Source organism: Capricornis sumatraensis, chromosome 3, assembly GCF_032405125.1.
Source record: "Capricornis sumatraensis isolate serow.1 chromosome 3, serow.2, whole genome shotgun sequence".
Classification (NCBI taxonomy): Eukaryota; Metazoa; Chordata; class Mammalia; order Artiodactyla; family Bovidae; genus Capricornis; species Capricornis sumatraensis.
In genome coordinates this window covers 171,714,363-171,730,197 of record NC_091071.1, presented here as the reverse complement: position 1 = coordinate 171,730,197, position 15,835 = coordinate 171,714,363, and the positions used below count along the sequence as shown (strand labels likewise).

The 15,835-nt window shown below is 50.2% G+C and overlaps 1 protein-coding gene across 4 annotated transcripts in view; it reads left to right on the top strand.

The window, feature by feature from the left end:
• Positions 1 to 15,835, top strand: part of MAN1C1 (mannosidase alpha class 1C member 1) — a 147,731-nt gene that overhangs the window by 62,999 nt on the left and 68,897 nt on the right. The gene's annotated exons all lie outside the window — the stretch shown is intronic.

Here is a 15,835-nt window from a genome sequence, read left to right as displayed (position 1 = left end):
TTTGGGTGAATCTTGCCTTTTTCCCCTAATTATGATAGGTATGTAGGGGATAAGAGAAAGTATCGAAAGTGTAACGCTGGCAAAAAATAACTCATTCTGCCACATAGATGCAGCCTCTGTGGACATCTTGGCTTTGTTGTTGTTCAGTTGCTCAGTCGTGTCCGACTCTTTGTGACCCCATGGACTGCAGCACGCCAGGCCTCCCTGTCCATCACCAACTCCCAGAGCTTGCACAAACTCATGTCCATCGAGTCAGTGACGCCATCCAACCACCTCATCCTCTGTCATCCCCTTCTCCTCCTGCCTTAAGTCTTTCCCAGCATCCAGGTCTTTTCTAATGAGTCAGCTCTTCACATCAGGTGGCCAAAGTACTGGAGCTTCAGCTTCAGCATAAGTCCTTCCAATGAATATTCAGGATTGAATTCCTTTAGGATTGACTGGTTTGATCTCCTTGTAGTCCAAGAGACTCTCAAGAGTCTTCTCCAACACCGCAGTTCAAAAGCATCAATTCTTTGGCACTCAGCCTTCTTTATGGTCCAACTCTCACATCCATTCATGACTCCTGGAAAAACCATAGCTTTGACTAAACGGACCTTTGTCAGCAAAGTAATGTCTCTGCTTTTTAACATGCTGTGGCTTCTTTCCTTTCAATCTTTTCTTCAGTATTCTCTTCCCTCTTCCCAATATAATGTTATGTTCCTTCTTTTTTTAACTTAATGCTACCTCACGTGTTTCCTTAACTCATGTAAAGTTTTTCATAAAGAATATTTTTAACGGGGAGACTTCTCTGGTGGTTCAGTGGTTAAGACTGCCGTGGCGGGGGGCACAGGTTTGATCTCTGGTCAGGCAACTAAGACATCCTGCATGCCATGTGGTATGGCCAAAAAAAAAAAAAGAATATTTTTATTAAATACAATTATTGCTTTGACGTGCCATAATTCATTTAACCATTCCACTGATGCTGGAGAAATGTTCTTTCCAATTTTTCACCAGTAGAAATAGCACATTGTTACCATCTTTGTGCACAAAATGTTGTCTTAGGACAGGTTTGGAGAGAGGACTCCTGAGTTGGAGAGAGGACTTCTGAGTGTGAAGGAGGAAAGCCGATGTTTCTTTAACCCCAAATATGAAATGTGTGGATTCCAGTTTTGGAGGCTCACTGCCTTCCCTGCCCAGATCATGGACCTTCCCCAATACCCACATCAGCCCTGGGGAAAGATGGCCAGTGTGGCTCTCATCAGAGTTGTTAGAGCTTCGGTTACTAGTGTCATCGAGGGAGGTAATCCTTTCCTCTCTGCACGGGGTACAAATATTCAGGAAATTGGTGGAGGTGGACGGGAGGCTGTTGATTTCTGAAACTGCAGAGCGTGGGCTTAGCTACTGCTGTGACCACTCATGGGGACAGAGGGGGCACCCACTGGGGACCATACTGGGAGGAACTGGGCTGAACCAAGTCCCATTTTATGAAATCCCTCAGGGCCTGTGATGTACATCTCAACCCTCCAACCCCTTTCCCATCACGGAGCCTGAGGGAGAAAGGGCAGCCTGGAACGATGCAAAGAAACCTGGATCTTGAACCAGGAGACCTGGGTGCAAGTCCTCACTCTGCCCTGAGCTATCTGTGTGTCCAAGTCCAAGTCACTTGACCGCTCTGGGGTCCTGTTCATTCACCTTTCACACTCGGGTTGCTATGAGAGGGTGCAGGAACACCCTGAACAAAGGGCCAGGTATATAGGAGTGATTTAAGATCTCCACTGTAATACATATGGTTGGCAGTTGCCCAGGTGAGCCCACGGGGGTGCTGAGGCCCCCTGTCTCCCATGAGCAGCCTTGGCAAGGCCCTGGGCGCCCCCGTCACCCCATGCCCGCAGCAATCCTGGCGTGAAGCGAGGCCTGCCTTCTGCAGCCAGCAGTTGAGCCGCATTGGGCGGCTGTCTCCTGGGAAAAGAGGACATGCAAGGCCCCAGGCACTGGGCAAGGAGAAACTAGCCTTGGTTTCTTGTCCTTTCACTCAGCAGCTGCTTGTTTAACACCACGTCTGGCGCTCACTGCTGGGGACACAGGGGTAAATGGTACAGCTCTGCCAAGAGGTACACTGGGGCCCCTTTGGGGTCATCTAGGCGCTCTCAGAATGAGGGACAACTAGAGGGGATCAACAGTCCTTCTCTGGCTTGTGGTTCTGGGCCCCTGGAGCCCAGCAAGTTCAGACTGACTTCACTGCTTCCTACCTGAGTCACCCTGGGCAAGGCATTTCTCCCTGAGCCTGAGTTTTCTGTAAAGTGGAACTAATGAAAACATTAACCCAGGGGCTTCTCCGGTGGTCCAGTGGTTAAGAATCTTCCTGCCAATGTAGGGGACATGGGTTCGATCCCTGGTCTGAGAAAATCCCACACGCCACAGACCAACTAAGCCCACGTGCCTACTGAGGCCACACTGTAGAGCCCGTGAGCCCCAGCTACTGAAGCCCACACACCTAAGCCTGTGTGCAGCAACGAAGACCCAGCACAACCCCCCGCCAAAAAAGTAAATAAATACATCTTTTAAAAAAAAACAAAAGGAAAACATTACCGCAGCCCAGCCCAGGGCTTCCTGACAGAACTGTCTTAATAGGTGGTAGTTATGCTTATCATTGCCGCGAATGGATCTGATGGTACAGAGGCTTATGGGAACACCCCCAGAGGAGGAGGGTTTCGGGGCATTTGAGGAGCCTGGAGGAGGTTCTAGTTTGGGTTGGACCTGCGAGGGACTTGGAAGCCAGACTATTCTAGAAGGTGGGAGATGAACTGGCCTGAATTAAGCTGCTTGTCACACCACTGCTGCTTTTGCTGGGCTCATACGGGCTTATGGGTGGCATCGTTCCTGGGCTCTGGCAGCCTCTGTCATCAGTCACCTCACTGGAAGCTGAGCCCTGCAGGGCATGGTCAGCTGTTGGCCATCCCCACCCTGCTCTGCCCAGCTGGGTGAATGTTCGGGGTCCCTGAGCTGCATGCTGGTGCGTATTGGTCTGGCGTGGGCTCTGACATCCTCCTCCCCAGGCCTGCAGGACCAGGAGAGTTGCATACGGGGAGGAGTGACGGGTTCAAGCCAGTGCCTGGCTCTGCAGGATTTACAGGGGCTGCAGCCAGGACATCGGATGCGAAGCCTGGGCTCCATACGGGGTGATTCACCTAACTGAATCTCTCCTCCCTGCCACCCGTGTGTCCCTTCCTGAATCTGTTCTCACTTGGAGAGTCAGACCTCTGGGTGAGGCACCTCTCAAGCTAGCTTTTGTGTCCTGAACAACTGAGTGTTAAAGTGGCTTTCAGTTCACCGCAGTCCTGCTCTGCAGATCCTGCCAGAAAATGCCCTCAAGACCACTAGCTGCCAGCAGGGAGGACATGGCCTGTTCCTCACGGGCACAACCGACATGCAGTGGCGATGCTCTCATCACTGTGAAGTCACAGAGGTGAGCCCGCCACTTGAAGAACATATTTGAGGAGGGGAGTGTAGAGGAGCCTGCCATAAAGCCGCTGCTGGGGATGCTATAAAGTATAGCAGCTCGCTCAGTACTCAGAGGGCCAGCCTCCTTACCTGTAAAAGGGGCTGCTGCTAGAACCTGGGGCAATATTAAAGAAGTCAGCTGAAGAGCACGGACTCTAACCAGACAGCTTGGGCTTGCTTGCTACCCTGCCACTTCTCAGCTGTGTGACCTTAGGTGAGTTTCTTAACCTTTCTGGGCCTCAGTTTCCAGCTATGACGTGGGGACAGTCATGTCGACTCAGAGGATTGTTTTGAGAACTGAATGAGTTAATACGTGAGAAGTGCTTGTATCCACAGCTGGCACATAGGAAGCATCCTTCAGTTCAGCCACTATGAGGATGATGTAAGACCCGTAGGACAGTGTGCGCTTCTCCCACTTTGACTGGGCTGTGACCAAGTGTCTTGGGCTCAGGGACCCACATGAGGACTCCAAGGCTTTCCCAGCCCTGATCCCTCTTGCACTGTTCCCAGCAGCCCTCAAGTGCTCATGGCAGATCATAGTGGGCAGGCCACTGGTAGGCAGTGTACCTCTTACGCTTTCATTTAAACAGCTTACAGTGAAATTTTTAACAGGGAAAAGTCAAGGGAAGGTTAGGGTTCAAGGCTGTGGAATAAATTGGCCTCCTGCTAGCAGAAGGGCTTCCAAGAGAGAAATGAGACCTCGCACTCAGTGCCAGCTGCCAGCCTTGAAGCACTTAGCATTAATCCTCCCAAGAAGAGCCATCGTAAAACCTTCATTCTCCCTCAGCAGTGGGGGAAATCAGTACTGGATACAGAGTCTGGGGAGGTCCCCACCAGAGAGGCCTTTTGATGACAAGTCCAACACCTTCATCTCAGACGTGGGGAAACCAAGCCCTGAGCAGGGAAGGCACTTGCCCAGGGTGACACAGCATGCTAATTGTAGGCTGGAATTTGAACTCTGGAGGCCGAAGTCCCAGCCCTGTGCTCTTTGCACCACCCACTCTGAGATTAGCCCAATTGACAAAGCAAGGCCTGTGGTTCTGGGCAGATCACCACCAGGAGCTGGACTTTCTCAGAACTCTAGCAAGAGTAAATTGTCTTTTAGGAGGTGTATGATTTAGGGGCCAAGAGCCCACCTGCTTCCTGTACATGTATTACACCTGGCACCGTAGCTGCTTTCTCTCATGTCTTCCTCACAGCTCTGCTATGATATGGATTATCCACTTATCCCCATTTCACAGATGAGGAAACTGAGGCCTGAAAAGTTTTAGGACTTGTTTAGTCATACAGTAATCAAGCAGAGACTTGATCACAGCTCCATCAGATTCCAAAGCCCAGTCCACAAACCAGCAACACTGCCCTGTCTCCCAGTGACCACATGAGCATCTGTAGAGAAGGGAGCAGAGCCAGGGGATGGTCTCCGGGTGGGTGGTATTGCTTCTTCTGCTCCACTGCCCTCAGGGAAGCTCAGAAAGACCTGTATTTCAGGTCAGGGTCTGCAGCCACCCATCCGAAGGCATCATGACTTATTAGACATCAGTTGACTATACAGGGCCTGGGAAAAACATTAAGATTTCCCTCTTCTGCCACCATAGGCAAATATTTTATCTCTGCCCAACAGTCTAAAAACACCTACTTGCAAAACACACCATTGGCTGTCAGCATGATGGATTTGATGAACCATAGATTTGAGAACCATGCCAGCCTGAGTTTGAATCCCAGATCTGCCACTTACTAGTCATGTGACCTTGGGCCAGATTCTTAAACTCTCTGCACCTCACTTTCTCCATCTGTACCATGAGGATAATACCTACTTCACCTAGCAGTGGCGAGGATTAGGTAAAAGTTGATGTGTAGAAAACCTGCCCATATGCTTAAATATACTTGCCCATATGCACCATTAACAGTAAGCTACTGCTATTATTATTGTGTCTATTGTAAAGTAATCGTGAGAATAATTACATCCCAAGGAAGACAGCAGTGCGTGGCACACAGTAGGCTCTCGATAAATATTGTCGAATGAATGAATTGCCCCCTGCAGTCTCTGCCTGCCCTGTTTTCCCTGAAGCCGTTCTTCCTGGCCCGGCTGTGCTCGCATCTTCTGCAGCTGCCTTGACCTCCCCCATCACAAAGTGCATTAGGAGTCAGCAGGCTGACCCTGAAAGAGCAGCAGTCCTGCTTAGTCAGCGGCTCTGATCTCGGGCATCTTCCCTTTGGAGGATAGAGGTGCTTGTGTGGCCAGAATCTCTGAGCCGGCCTCGGGTGACCGTGAGAGCCCCGGATTGGATTTTGCCTCTACCTGCTGAATCCCTGATAGAACTGCCCAACCTGATCCCCATTTCGAGGGATGATTTATGGCCTTGGGTGAGTCAAGAGCTAAAATGAACACAGCACGATTTTCAGATCACAGCCTGGGAATGTTTGGCCTTGGCAGAGAGGGGGGGAAAATCATCTTTGCCTTGTAAATGGAGCAAATATGATGTTGAAGAGGGAATCAATCCAGGCCCCAAGATGTCATTTTTACAGTAGAAGCTGTGGCGTGTGACTTAGCAGTGCCTTCCACAAAAGGTTCACAGTCTTTCACACACACACACACACACACACACACACACACACACACACACACTGCAGCATGGCTGCCAGGAGAACTGCATGCTTTGCAGACTGTTTGTGTGCAAAATCAGTCATTTCCCCATTTTCCACGGATCTCCACGTTGTTTCCATAGGTCTCTGAGTCTGTTTCTGGGTGGCAGCAGTTTTGACTTTGGAGATGTGCCCAGGCTCAAATCCCTGGTTCAGGTTTACTTGCTGATTTAAACTGGACAAGAGAGAGTTCTCTGAACCTCAGTTTACTCACCTGTAAAAGGGGGCCAGCAGGCCTTGGTCCCCCCAGTACAGAGCCTGCACTTAGCAACTCCTCATGAAACAGTAGATTTTTCTTCCCCAAGTGCAGATAACCCTTCCCAGTCCTTTTCCTGTCTCCTGTCTCGTCAAGTACCAGGGCACTTGGACTTATCTGGTTGAAAATGCCATATCTGCTTTTACAGGTTTTGTTTTTCAGAGGTTTGGGTTTTGTTTTGTTTTGCTTTTCTGAAAAACAAAACAAAACACCACGTGTCCTTAGTTCTTGGAAAATTGATGTCAGGCCATGCCACTCCCTGATTTTGGCCGGCCGTGGTGCACATTCCTGACCCAAGCTTGGAGTTTGTTTTGAGAAAGAACTGTCATCAGCCTCAGCGGAGGTGATGATGTCGCAATTCCTTGGGTAGACTGGGTCAGGCTTCAGGGCAGCAAACAGACCTTCCCGGTAGTCACGTGTCTGAGGAGCCCAGGCTGCTCCATCCGGAAGCCAGACGCTGTCAAAGCTCAGAGGAAATGGATTAGAAGCGGTGGTCACTGGCAAATGGCCTTTAGTGCAAGGAGGGAAATAGGGTGAAAGTATGTACCCCACGCGTGTGAAGGACAGATAGGACTGGCGACTGCTGGTCAGGTTCTGCCCCCCATGGGGGCCTCCCTGTGGCCTCAAATGACACCTTCCCTGGCCACCTTCTAAAGACCAGAATGTCCACCTGGGTGGTTAGCAAAGCAACAGGCTTACCTCTGTATCAGCCCACTAGACTTTCAGGCTCTTGGGCAGCTGACCATTCAGAGCCCGCTGCTCTGCACCCTCCTCCCCGCAAAGATTTTGGTTTTTTCCCCCAAGCAGTTTCTAATTAAGATGCATCTTGGCTGTTTTCTTTTTCTTTTCATTTAAAAGGCTTCCCACCAGCACAGAGCATAATTTATTTCTTTAGAAAATATAGCAGCAGGTTGTTGTAAAAAGAAAACTCAAGGCTCAGAGCTTTGGGTCCCCGTCCCAGCCCTGGCGCCAGCAGCCAAGTGAGCCGGCGACCTCCTCTGGGCCCCGTCTCTGCTTTAGGACAAAGAGGTTTGCACCCTGGGCTCTCAGTGTCCTCTCTGTGACTCTTGGTTGGTTACTAGGCTGATTGCTTTTTTTTTTTTTTTTTTCCTCGGAGAAGCTATTTGGGATACACCGATTCTCTTGAAATCTGAAATTTTAGTGGCAAGTCTTGCTCCTGTTGGGGAGGAGTGAGTCAGGGTATCTATTCCCAGAGGAAGTTACTGGCGATGCATAAGATGATTCATATTGAAACTGACATTCCCTCCTGGGGGTGACGTGTTCCTGCCCAATTTCCAAAGACCTTCCCTTCCTTGGAAACAAGGCAGAGCCCACAGCAGACAGCCAGCCTTCTTTTCTTTGCACCACATTGATGGCGAGCACTTGCCAAATTTCCCAGCAAACTCAGTGACAAATAGGTATGTGAATTCACAGAATCTCAGACTGTCCGTGCCAGCTGGAGTCTTTGAAACCATCTGGTCCAGTGTCTAAAGATGGGGTAAGAGCCACAGGGGGACAGGCACTCTCAGGAAGGCCTGACAGCCAGGACTTGAACCCTGGTCCTGTGACTTGAGCCATTATCTTTTTAATTAAATACTTTTTGAAAATTGAGATGTAACTTGTAAGCTAGAATAAAACGCCCAAATCTTAAGCGCGCAGTCCAGTGAGTTTTACATGTAGATAAACTCCTGTAACCACCCCCACAGATCAAGACAGAGAGCATTTCTGTTATCCCTAGAATGTTCCCCCAGATACTTCCTGGTCCGTGGTCCCCAAGGGCCACCACTGTTCTGATTCCTATCACCTTAGATTTGTTTTGTCTGCTTTAAAAGTTCCTATCATGGACTTCCCTGCTGGTCCAGTGGAAGCGGAGTCCAGGCTCCATGCTTCCAATGCAGGCGGGGCAGGTTCCATCCCTGGTCAGGGAACTAGGATCTCACATACCTCAAGGTGCAGCCAAAAAAAAATAAGTTCATATCACACTGTATGTACTTCTGTGGTTTACTTTCTTTCACTCATAATTGTATCATGAAGGGTTCATTCTTTTTCAAGTTTACCCATTCTACTGTTCCTGGACATCTTTGTTCCCAGTATTTGGTAATTATGGGAAAGCTGCTATAAACACTTTTTGTTTATTTGTTTGTTGAAAATTTAGCGATTGATTATATTTGCAATTATCAGTACAATTAGTTTTAAAACATTTTCGCTGTTCCACGAGGAAACTCTGCACCCTTTAGCTGTCACTCACCATTTCTCACCAACCCTCCCTCCCCAGCAGCCCTAAGCCACCACTAATCTGCTTTCTATCCCTTTATAGATTAGTCTATTCTTTTTTTATTGCTTAATATTTATTTATTCATTTGGCTGCACCGGTCTGAGTTGCAGCCTTCAGGATCTTTAGTTGCAGCATGCGAACTGTTAGTTGTGGTATGTGGGATCTAGTTCCCTGACCAGGTATTGAACCTGGGCCCCTTGAATTTAGACCATGGAGTCTTAGCCACTGGACCACCAGGGAAGTCCCCAGATTTGCCTATTTTGAACACTTCCTATAAAAGGAACCATACAAAACTGGCCTTTTGTGAATAGCTTCTTTCACTAAGCGTAATGTTTCAAGGTTCATCCACACAGTAGCAGATATCAGTACTTTATCCCTTCTTATTGGCAAGTAATATTCCACTGTATGGGCATGCCACATTTGATTTATCCATTTAGCTGTCAGGGGATGTTTGGATTGTGTCTGCTTTTCTTTGGCTGTTATGAATGATGCTGCTATGAACATTCATGTGTAAGTTTTCATGTATGAAATGTTGGTTTTTATTTCTTTTGGTATATGGCCAGGAATGGAATTGCTGAGTCATATGGTAACTGTATGTGCAAATTTTTGAGGAACTGCTACTGTTTTCCACAGTGGCTGCACCGTTTACATTGCTATGAAGAGTATTTGAAGTTAGTGATCACTTTGATATGTGCTTTTGGTGGAAACAAGCAGTCATCTATGTTGAGATCTACCCAGGGTTTGAATTGCTGGGTCCTTCTGTGTCCATATGTTGAGCTTTAGTTGAATGCTGCCAGCTTTCCAGAGAGGATAAGCCAGCAGTCTGCCAGCTGTGTGTGAAGTTCTGGTTCTATGATCCTCACTAGTGCTTGCTGTCCTCAGTGTGCTCAGTATTAGCCTCCTACTGAATGCTGCCTCCCTCTGAATCAAGATCCCACCACTCCCCACGTTCAAAGCCTCAGCTTCCTGGGCCTGTGCTCCCCAAAGCAGAGCCGCCCTGTGCTGCTGGCTCAGCCCTGGTCTGGAGCTGGCCCCTGCCCCTCCTGCCTGGACTTACTGGCAGATCGAGGCTCTCGGGCCAGCTTGCCTCAAGTGCCTCCTTGCAGCGCAACGAACGGTCAGCAGTGGCTTCCTTCACTCCCCGCTCCCACCCTGTCTCCCCAGCACCATGGGTGGCCTCTAATTCCCAGCCCACTTGGCTATGACACACGAGCCAAGATGGTACGAACTGAAATTTCTCTAGTTCAGTTACTGGGCTTGGAAAGGGGTCTTGATAGAGAAAATGCTGACTTTGGAGTCAGGAGACTTGAGTTATCCAAACCCCAGCTCTTCCACTCACTCACTGGGTAACTGGAGCGTTTCCTTTCTGAACTCAGTTTTCTGTTCTGTGGAATGGGGATGATGACACCTTCCTGGATCACAGGAGACCATTTCTTTATCTGCCAGTGATCATTCTGTGCCTGCTATGTGCCACTAGACCCTGCTCTAGACACAGGGCAAGCACCAGGGAGCAAGATGGACGCCCACATGGATGTCCCAGGCTAGCGGGGAGATGTATGCATGAACTTGCAGTTTCAGTTAAGGCAGTATGAGTGCTGTGAGGTGTAAGCTCATACCAAGGGCTCCTTAACTTATCCTTGGAGGTATGGGCTTCAGAAAGATTTCCTGAGTGGGGAGGGGACGTGGCCTCTGCTGAGGCCTGAAGCATGAAAGGAGCGTAAGAGCGGGATCATGGGAACAGAAACACATGTGCAAAGACCTCAAAGGGGAGGTGGAGCAAGACTACGGCCCTGCTGCTGCTGCTGAGTCGCGTCAGTCGTGTCCGACTCTGTGCGACCCCACAGACGGCAGCCCACCAGGCTCCCCCGTCCCTGGGATTCTCCAGGCAAGAACACTGGAGTGGGTTGCCATTTCCTTCTCCAGTGCATGAAAGTGAAAAGGGAAAGTGAAGCCGCTCAGTCGTGTCCGACTCTTAGCGACCCCATGGACTACAGCCTACCAGGCTCCTCCACCCATGGGATTTTCCAGGCAAGAGTGCTGGAGTGGGGTGCCACTGCCTTCTCCGAGACTACGGCCCCTTGGAGTCTAAAAGGTGTTCTTTGTGGATTGAGAGGGTGAGGGCATGGTGAGAGACCCTCTGTGGGCAGCTGGCATATTAAGGGAATCCCATGACTGCTTCCCAGTGTTTTCTCCCCACCCCATACCCCAGAAGCCAGGAGACCTGGCTTCTTATGGCTTCTCAGCCACCAGTCTGCTGTGTGACCCAGGCCAAGCTCCCTCCCTCTCTGGGCTCATCTCCCCACCATACACCTTGAGCCTCTGGCATATGGGCTCTCGTGTTACTTCTAGGTCCTAAAGGAGCAGGGTGATTGGGCCACTTTGGAGTGTGTTTCAGCCTGGCTGATCAGCTACAGGGGGAGAGGTGCTGCACGGGCCGCGGTGGCCACTCCTCTGGAGGGTGGGGGCCGGACTTCACATCCCCCCACCTCCCCGCAGGGGCCTCTGAGCCCGGCGAACCGTTCCCTGCTCTGCAGAGGGGCCATAAATGGTCAGCATGAGAACCACGCAGGGATCAATAGGAACTGTTGAAAATTTCTGAAAAGAGCCTGGAGGAGGACAAAAGGATCCGGAAGTGTGTTGTCAGCACAATTTGAAGCTAATACTCAAGTTTGTTTTTCTTTTCATCAAGTCTGAAAGGCGATTTGAAATCCACTGCTCTTATTTTGTTGTGTGTTTTTTTTTAATGACTGGATAAAGCACAATTGTATTTTCTCCCCCAGTAACTTTGAATTCCGGGACTAGACCATGTGGGATAATTGCTGTTGTCTAATCCCACCGATGACCAAGCAAATGATTAGGACAGGGAGGAAGGGAGCCATCATGCCTGAGGCCCTCTGCCTGCTTCCCATGTCTAGCAGCCAGGGCTCCGCTCCCTAAACAACCCATTCCCAAAATAGTAGCTGCTCAGAATGTTATTTTGCAACAAGCAACTGAGAACGCAGGGGGACATGGAGAGTTTTCATTCAGCTCTGCAGCTTTGCATTGAGTACCTACTATGTGCCGGGCTCTGAGCCAGGTCTGGAGCAGGGGAGAGGGTGTAAGGAACAACGTGATGAGCTCACTGGAGAAAAGACAAATGATGTCTGCCTGTGCAGCCGGACAGAACACGCGCGCCTGAATGACACAGCTGTGAGAGAGGACGTCAGTGTTGACCGAGAGCTGCTGAGCAAGTTCTTGGGACTGTGAAACGTTTTCATCACATTCCCCATGTTTCGTTGCTGGGGAGTCACAGACAGTGGCACTTAGGAGGAGTCATACGGGAGCAGGCAGCACCTACCCCAGAGTTGCTCAGGGTTTTGACAGACACCCATGAAATCTCTGCTATAGGCTGGGGAGTGGCTCAGACCAAGGTCAAGGGGTCCTGCTGGGTAGAATGTTGGTGCTCACATGCAAGAGTGGTTGGTGGGAGTGGAGATGAGAGGCTGTGGGCTTGAAGGGAAGAGATCTTGCCTGAGCATCCCGTATCCAGCCAGGCATTTCCTGCGCGGGGCCTGACCTCTCCCTGACATGCAGTGCCTGGGTTACAAAAGTATTTTCATTTTAATTTCTTTTCAAATCAGAAGAAAATGCAAATATAAAATAATGAATCCAGCTTCTTTATACCAATGCAACCGTAAAAGATTATTTTGAGTTGTTTATTTATTTTACCAAGGTTGGACCTGTGAAGGTCGGGTTGGGAAAGCCTGCACCTGCTCACTGTTCATGGGAAGTTCTTCCTGATAAGAAGTGTTGCCAGGAATGCTGGCAGTACACCTGCCAACAGCCCAGGGTTTTTTGTCTCTGTTAGAACTGCGCTGGCAGGAGTCGCTACAGGTGCCCACCTGCCAGCACAGGAACCTTCTCATGAGCTTCCTTTTTTCCTGATGGTGCCTCTTTGAGGTGTGGGTGTAACAAGGAAACCAAGGCTCTGAAAAGAACTAACCAGCCCAGGCCTGCAAAGAGGCAGAGCGGCGGTTCCAACCCAGGCTTCTCTGCCTCCAAAGCTCCCCTGTCCTCTTTCTTCTGCCCCAGGGACTGTGAGCCCCCCATGGGCCAGGAGTCCCTGCATCCCTGCCCTGTGTGACAGCAGCGTGTCATCAGGCCCAGGTGGTGCTTTGGGGTGTCCAGAGGACTAGTGAAGGGCAAAGAAGGGCCTGTGTATGTTTATTGATTAAAAGGAGATTGCTGCGGAGATTCTGTTGACACAGCTTGGCCTTGGTCCATGGTGTCCCTCTGCCCTGCCTTGGGCTGAAAAAGTGAAGCCAGAGTAGTTACTTGTTTTCCCCAAACCAAGGAGGACAAAAGCTCAAACCCTTCAGACAGGGCTCTTACTGCACGGCGCTCACCCCTGTCTGAGATGCTGTCGCAGGGGCCGTCCGGGGGAACCGCCTCTTCTGTTCTCACCCTAATCCGCAGCAAGGGGCCTTCCTTCTCCTGGGGTGTGGCTTCATCTCTTGCTGTCGCTCGGTGCTCAGCCGTGTCCGACTCTCTGTGACCCCATGGACTGCAGCACGCCAGGCCTCCCTGTCCTCTGCCATCTCCCGGAGCGTGCCAAACTCATGTCCATTGAGTCAGTGATGCCGTCCAACCATCTCTTCCTCTATTGTTCCCTTCTCCTCCTGCCTTCCGTCTTTCCCAGCATCAGGATCTTTTCTAATGAGTCAACTCTTCATCTGAGGGGACTTGAATTCCTAGGACATGAACCATACTCAGACCCAGATGGAAATGCAAAAGCAGGTCCCTTGGCAAGCAAGACCCTCTCTCTGGGCTCCCCCGGCTCCCAGGATCTGGGCTGGGGCTCTGTCTTCCCTATCCAGGGTGCAAAGCTGGGCAGCTCCACAGAGACCAGTCCCCAGAGCATCCCAGAGTCTGCAGTTCTGCACACTGGGGAGGAAGCAAAATGCAAGGGAGGCTCTTGGTGATTGAAGGCAATTATACCAATGGGTCAAGAGCGCAGGTTTGTCACAGGTTGCCTCATCACCATTGTCACCATTTTCTGGCTGTGTGACCTTGGGTGATTAAATAAACCTCTCTGCCACAGTTTTCTCTCCTGGAAAACACAGGAATAATAATGTGTGCCTCATCGAGTGGCATAGAGTGGCGGCTGCGAGCATTCAGTTGGTTAATACACGTGAAGGGCTTAGAGCTGCAAATAGTAGTAGCTGATAAATAGTAGCTGCTATTATCATCATCAGTTTTTACTACTAATATTGTCAGAGCTGCCAGGGGAAGCAGGAGGATTAGGTCCCCTCCCTGCTCTGCCTGTGTGACCTTGGACAACACACTTTCTCCCCTCTCTCTGGCATAGTCTTGCTGTCTATGAAATGAGCAGTGTGGACCAATTTGTAGCTCTTACCAGGGAAAACCATCAGAATTACCCATAGGCTTTTGCAAATGCAGACTTTTGTGTTCTATCCCCAGAAATTCTGATTCAGGGGGTCTGGATCTGGCCCAGGAACCTGTGTTAAAAATAGACTCTCCCCATTGGTGGTTCTGATACACAGGCTGGGTTAGGACCCACGGGACCCTCCTAGGCCTAAAGGATGTGGTTCCCAAAGTGATCAGTCCTTTTCGCGCAGACACTTCAGCCCAGGTGGTGCCTTTGGCCAGGGTGAGCCCCCTGCCCCACTGTGGATGCTGAGTCTGCCACCTGGGTGAGATGAGGGGGGACTCACACTTCACTGGATGTTGAAGGCCAGTCTCCAGTTCAGCAGGAAGGCTGCAGTGGTCTGAAGAGCAGCCATGTGGGGTGAGTGGTCCAGCCCGTCTAGGGGTTCATTCAACAGATGTTCAGTGAGCATGGCCTGTGCAAATGGCAGGCAGAGTAATCATGAAAAAGCAGTGCCTTCCAGCCACATGGTACTTGGGAACTAACCCTGCCCCCAGGTAACAGTGTAACTGTGAGCTCTTTCTAAAGTGTGGTTCAGAAGGGGCTGAGGGTGTGGATGTATGTTACGCCCACCTTCCTGTGGGGTCAAGGAGAGGATTTTGAATGCTTTTGATAAGAGAAACCTCAAAGGAGCTGTATTATCACAAATGGTCCATCTTCTTAGGCACTGGCGGGGCCCCACCTTCCCCCTGTTAGTGCCCATCCCACTGCCCAGTCCCCTGCAGACCCCTGCCTGGCGCACTGACCTGGCTCCTTACACCTTCAGCATATCTCCACTCCTGTCTCTGATCGTAGGAACCAGTCAGGAACCTAGGAAGCCTTGGCCCCCGTCTCTCTCCCAAGGCTGAATCGTGGGACAGCCTCTCTCTCCATCTGTCCCCTTTCTCTTCCTTGCTGCCTCCAAGCTCCGATGTTACCTTTGTGAGGGAACACAAGCTGGATTTGTGTTTTTCTCTTGGAAGAACGTGCTCTGTAGTATAATCTGCTTCCTGAAGGCAGGCACAGCTTCGGACTGACCCTACATCCAGTGCCAGCCCCAGGCCACAGCTCAGATGCTGGAAATGGGCCGGTGGGTAAACCAGTGGCTCCTCTCCTGCGACCCACTCTTGGGCAGTCTGGCTGTGCCACTCCTGGTGTGGAGAGAAGAGGCAGGCAGGCTTGCTAAAGCCCTGGGCACAGGCTTATGAAATCTTTGCAGTGGTTATTATAGCTTACACATTTAACCACTTCAATTGGGCATATGACTTGAGATGCTGGGTAAGCATCTTGTCGACTTCAACACAGCTGACAAACTTATGACACGAAGAATGTTTAGACTTTGCAGTTTTCCCCGACCTCCAGCTGATCCCGTGAAAATGTCTCCTCCTTCCAGAGAGCTGATTTGTGCCCCAAATTCCCCCATCTCAGCAGGAAGGGTCTCATTGTGAGGTAAAGTAGAAATTTATTGTCACTGTGATACTCTGATTTTGTGTTCCCTGTGAGAAAGACACCTTCTGTGTCTGGTTTATTGCTGACTTTCAAGGTTGGTGTCCCGGGGGATGGAGCGACAGGGAAGGATGCATCGGGATGGCCGAGACACTCTCAATTTTTAAGCTACTCTTCTCAGACACTAAACCTTGAAAGGTGGGGTTTTCTCTTTTAAGGTTGCCATTCTTCACGCCTCTTCTCAGTTGGAGAGTGATGAAGTCTGAACAAATCCTTTTATCTGTGTTGGAATTATCTGGGTGTGAAAATCCTTTTCTACCCTTAAAGT